Source organism: Sus scrofa, chromosome 10, assembly GCF_000003025.6.
Source record: "Sus scrofa isolate TJ Tabasco breed Duroc chromosome 10, Sscrofa11.1, whole genome shotgun sequence".
NCBI lineage: Eukaryota > Metazoa > Chordata > Mammalia > Artiodactyla > Suidae > Sus > Sus scrofa.
The window spans coordinates 51,276,462-51,282,461 of NC_010452.4; the positions used below are offsets into that span (position 1 = coordinate 51,276,462).

The following is a 6,000-nucleotide window of genomic DNA, read 5'->3' on the forward strand; positions in this document are numbered from 1 at the left end:
ATACTTCTGAACTTGGAGCCAGATGACTTGAATCCTGGCTTTTACTTATCAGACATGTGACACTGGGTGGGTTACTTCCTCTACATTCAATATTCTCACTTTTAAAAGTGGGTTACTGATACTTACATCACAGGAAACTTGTACGGATGAAACTGACATATGGAAGCACTCAGCAGCAACTTGGACTCTTCAGATGTTCTGAGTGTTGGTTGAATCTGAAGAGTGTTGGGGACCAGGAATGAAATTACCTATTACACGTGATTTTCCATCCACCAACTCCTAACCCTGATCCTTGACTATAAATCCCCACTTTTCCCCATCGTGTTCAGAGTTAAGGCTGCTTTCTCCCCTCCGCGAAACCCCATTAGAGCTGTCCCCCTTGGATAAAGTCTTCTTTACCATTTTATTTTATTTTTGCTGAAAGTGACTTTATTTTGTTTTCAGTCTGAAAATCTCTGCATATAGAATTCTAGGTTGTCATTTTATTCTTTTGGCACTTTTTAAAATTATTCAATAAATTTTATTACATTTAGAGTTGTACAATGATCATCATGACCCGATTTTATAGCATTTCCACCCCAAACCCCCCGCCCCCAACCTGTCTCCTTTGGAAACCATAAGTTTTTCAAAGCCTGTGAGTCAGTATGTTATGCAAAGAAGTTCATTGTGTCCTTTTTTTAGATTCCACATGTAAGTGATAGCATATGATGGTGTCTCACTGTCTGACTAACTTCACTGAACATGATAATTTCTAGGTCCATCCATGTTGCTGCAAATGCTGTTATAAGGGTCACGAATAATTTTTCCTTTAATGTGTAGATTACTGATTCCAATCTCGAGTAGTACAGGTCATGATATCCTTTGCATAGTCTGAGGGCCACCATCTGCAACTCCAGGATGGACCCATCAGTTTGAGCATCCTGCTAGTAAGGACTGGACCAGGGGTTTGATTCTCTCTTGGCCGGCCCCCTTATGCTGCTCCAGGCTGGACATCACCACCATGGAGCAGCCCTCAGGCCTGTGGCTGTTCAAGGCAGTGGGACAGAGGGATGAGCTTATACCCAATGTCCTACTGAACTGAACAGCTTCAGGCTGTCATTAGTCACTCCAAAGGTTTCTTTACCCAGAATTTAATCTTCTTCTTCAGTGTATTTCATTTCCTTTTACTTAACCTAGATCCTGGTTCTATAGGAGGTCTCCCCTAGCTTAGGGGAGATCACATTTCTTTCCTGGTAAAAGTTGTAAAGTCTGTTTCAGTGGTCAAAGGTGCAGCTGATCTAATCACAGAACTGCAGAGACTTCCCTAGGCATCTGCCTATTTTCTTCTTCCTAGCTAGAAATCCCACTTTTCCCTGTTTCTTCAGAAGCATTTTCACCTAAGGTTCAGAAAGAGTTTGTCCAGGAGCTCCTATTGTGGCTCAGTGGAAACGAAACCAACTAGTATCCATGAGGTTGTGGATTTGATCCCTGGCCCCGTTCAGTGGGTTAAGGATCTGGCGTTGCTGTGAGTTTCGGTATAGGTCACAGACAAGGCTTGGATCTGGCATTGCTGTGGCTGTGGTGCAGGCTGGCAGCTGCAGCTCTGATTCAGCCCCCAGCCTGGAAACTTCCATATGCCACAGGTGCGACATTGAAAAGAAAAAAAAAAATAGTTTGTCCACTTTTTCCTCAGCTTTGCTTTCCTACATAACTTCCATTTTCTACCCATTTTTAGATCCCTTCTTCCTCTTCCCCAAATCATGCTTTGGCTCAATTTACTTATTTTAAAAACCTTAATGGGCTATTTTTAAGCATATTTTTAATGTTCAGTTGTTTCCTCTGTGTGCTTGCTGGCTATGCCGAACACCGTCGCCTTCATCCCTGGCTTCCTATCTTACCTTTGAATCTCAGACAGCCTGTTCATCTGTGTACTGAGCCCAGAGGGCACCACCTGACATGGTTCTGTGGTCAGAGGTGCATGGAACAAGCTTTTCAGTGAAGTGCACGTGGAGAGAGAGTTGGGGTGGTGACAGCAACCTATTGGCTACCCTATTGGTGTCTCCCAGTGCTTGGGAAGAAGATCCAGGTATGGTGTTGAAAACAGATCAAGAACAGAGAAAAAAGGTCTCTCACAACCATGGCCTTCACCCTTCAGGGAAAGGGAGACATTGAAAAGACCAACACTGAAAAGACTGGACACCTCTCCCTGGACATCGAGCTGGCCCATAACCTCAGCTGGGAAGTTAGAGTTGGATTGGAGAATGAGTCGTGGTCCAAAGGAGGCCACCCAGAGAGGATGTCTAGAGAAAGACAATAGTCGAGGGTCACCTGGGGACAGTGACAGCTAAGGAATTTGCTCAGGAGAGTCAGTGGAGGAGGAAAGATAGAGCAGTCAGAGGGATGCGAAGAAAAGGGGAAGAGAGCCATGTCACCACCACTGGGGGAGTAAGGGACACCGGTTACAAAGGGGAAAGTATTAGACTTGGAACTGGAGGAAACATAGCTGGGATGATGAAACCCAAACTGTGGGGAAATTTGAAACAGAGCAACACACCATTCAGTTCTTAAATCTGAATTCCTTAGTAGCAGATAACCACTTAGTCTGGGTCTAGCCCACCTTCTTCTGCTCATCATCACCTGCTGTCTTTGCTCCAGCCACACAGGCTCCCAGAACCAAACCCTCCCCTACCCCCACCCTTCTGTGTTTGCTTCAGCTCTTCCCTCCAGGGTTTCCCTCTTCCACGTCTTCCCATGGTCACCTGTGCACACTTCAAATGCAAACTCCTTCCCTGATGACCCAACCTGGCATCTCAGCCAAACCCCGTCCAATTAACCCCATCGTACTGCCCATCCCTCCCTGAAAGGATCCTCCTCCATTCGCTGCTGTCTCCCCTTTACTCTTGAATGATAACACCGTAAGAAAAGAAATGTGCCTTTTGCTCATGGCAGTTTCTCCAGAGCCTAGAAACGGGGAGGGCACATTGTTACCCCTCAGTAATTGTTGAAGAAAGAAAAGCAGGAAGGAGGAAGACTGTGAAGAAAAAAGAAAAGAGGGAGAAAAGAAACTAGATGTAGCCTATTTGCTGAATAACTCAAGCAAAGCAGCAGCCCAGTATTGGTCCTCAGGCCATTTGCTTTAAAAGGCAGAACGGTGTGCAGTTCTCACGTCAATTATTTATGCATAGAAATCTACCAAGGGCTTTAAGCTGCCTCAGAATACTTCACATACATTGCTGTTCTCAATACCTCAGTGCAGAAATATTTGAGTCACAGAGGAAGGCAGTTATTTTTCTCATAAACATCCTTCCTATGAGAGAATTTAGCCCATTAAATTGCACACATTCTCAAAAAAAGACACTCATAACATGCAAAGGACCTCAGTCAAGGTGGGTGGCAGTGCTCTGACTGATCATCGATTACAAAGAAGCTGGAGAAGGATGGGGGTGAATTTCACATCAGCTCTACAGTGAGATGTCTCTGTTCTTAATGTCCCGACACCCGTGGGCTCCAGTAATGAGAACTGAAGCTTTGCTCATCTAACCCTACGGACTGTCCACATCTATTCCAGAGTACCCAGCAGGAGTCACAAAACTCAATGCATGTTTGGGACTCAGTCCTGGAAATGATCGACTTTCTTTTTTTGTTATTGTTTTTGGTGGGTTTGTGTGTCTGTGTGTGTGTGTCTTTTTTTCAGAGCTGCACCCATGGTATATGGAGGTTCCCAGGCTAGGGGTCAAATCGGAGCTGCAACTGCTGGCCTATGCCACAGCCACAGCAATGCAGTATCGAGCCGTGTCTGTGACCTACACCAAATCTCACAGCAACGCCAGATCCTTAACCCACTGAGTGAGGACAGGGGATCGAACCTGCAACTTCATGGTTCCCAGTCAGATTCATTTCCACTGCACCATATGGGAAATTTATGATCAACTTTCTTAAGTAGTCTATTCAGAACTGTCTTCTAGATACAGATCTATAAGAAACTGCAAACTGAGGAGTCTGTAAAACTCTTTTTTTTTTTGCACTAAGACTACTTTATGTAAATCAAAATAAAAATTGACTCGAATTACAGTTTTATGCCAATTTTTTAAATAAACTAAAATCACACATGATCCCAAACCCTTAACATCTACAAAAATAATGACTTTCTCCACTTCCTATTTGTTGTTTAAGTACATTCTATCTTATGTCTGGTTATTCTATGATGTTGATAGGAATGTAAACTGGTACAATCATTATGGAAAAACAACATAGAGGTTCCTCAGAAAACTAAATACAGAACTACCATATGATCTAGCAATCTCACTCTGGGGCATACATCTAGACAAAACTATAATTCAAACAATACATGCACCCCTATGTTCATTGCAGCACTACGCACAATAACCAGGACATGGAAACAACCTAAATGTCCATCAAGAGGTGAATGGATTAAGAAGGTGTGGTATATATACACAATGGAATACTACTCTGCCATAAAAAAGAACAAAATGACATTTGCAACAACATGGATGCAGCTAGAGATTCTCATACTAAGTGAAGTAAATCAGAGAGATCAAGACAAATACCATACGATATCACTTATATGTGGAATCTAAAATATGGCACAAATGAAACTAACAGAAACAGACTCACAGGCATAAAGAACAGATTTGTGGTTACCAAGGAGGAGGGGAAGGGAGTGGGATGGACTGGGAGTTTAGGGTTAGTAGGTGCAAACTATTATATTTAGAATGAATAAGCAATGAGGTCATGCTGTACAGTACAGGGAACTATATCCAATCTTTTGGGTTAGAACATGATAGAAGATAACATAAGAAAAAGAATGTGTGTGTATATATGTGTGTGTGTGTGTATATATATATATATATGACTGGGTCACTTTGCTGTATAGCAGAAATTGACACATTATAAATCAACTATTCTTTTTTTTTTTTTTTTTTTTTTCTGTCTTTTGGTTATTTCTTGGGCTGCTCCCGCAGCACATGGAGGCTCCCAGGCTAGGGGTCGAATCGGAGCTGTAGCCACTGGCCTACACCAGAGCCACAGCAACGCGGGATCCGAGTCGCATCTGCAACCTACACCACAGCTCACGGCAACGCCGGATCGTTAACCCACTGAGCAAGGGCAGGGGCCGAACCTGCAACCTCATGGTTCCTAGTCGGATTCGTTAACCACTGCACCATGACGGGAACTCCATAAATCAACTATTCTTTAATAATTTTTAAAAAAATAAAGTCGTGAGCACAATGAAGAGATTAGGAACACAAGGTCATGAGCAAAGCCTTGATTATACGTTTGGGGTGTGTGTGCAAGAGTGTATATATATTCACACTTTCTTGTCACAACCAGTTCCTTATAATGATAAAACTGTCTCATTAATGAGAAAGTCATGAACTTTCTGCTTTTTACTGAAGGGAAGGCTTTTTCCAGTTTATGCTCTTCCTCTTATCTGCTCTCAGAAGTCCAGGGCAAAGCATTCTGTGAGGCCCCTTTCAGGCTGTCTGGTACAATCAAAGGAGTCTCTGTGAAGATCGTGGAGTCCTGGGCTCCCCCTCCCCCAGCCACTTAACTCCATGACCTTGGGCAAGTGACTGAACCTTTATGAGGACCTGCTGTCATCCTTGAGGTGCCCAACGGAAGGCCAGCTGATGGCTGAACTCCTCCAGCTCCAGGCTGGTGGCTGTGGGTGTTGACACGGAACAGGGTCCTGCGGGGCTCCTGGACACAAGCCTTTCTATGTCCCCCATTGCTGGATTTTGGGGAATTAGCTTCAGTCTCCATGACCTTCTCTGAGTTCTAAAGGGCAGGTTTAAACAATTGCTGATCAGGGAAGGGAAGGGATGCAGAGACCAGGGAGGTGCAATCAAGAAACAGTGCAGCCTTGGGGAAAGATTCCAGTTCCTCTTCAAGGAATATACATAACAATATCTGTGAGCTCTTCTGCAGAAATAAACCCCCAACAAATGAAAATCAGAGAGGAGGACCACCAGAACCAGTCCTGGGGCCACTAAACACCCT

At 43.9% G+C, this 6,000-nt stretch overlaps 1 long non-coding RNA gene across 1 annotated transcript in view; it reads right to left on the bottom strand.

The window, feature by feature from the left end:
- LOC110255588 overlaps positions 1-517 on the bottom strand; it is a 72,611-nt gene extending 72,094 nt beyond the window's left edge. Inside the window, exon 1 of the long non-coding RNA XR_002336139.1 lies at positions 127-517. This is a non-coding gene — a long non-coding RNA (uncharacterized LOC110255588). The remainder of the gene's footprint in view (positions 1-126) is intronic.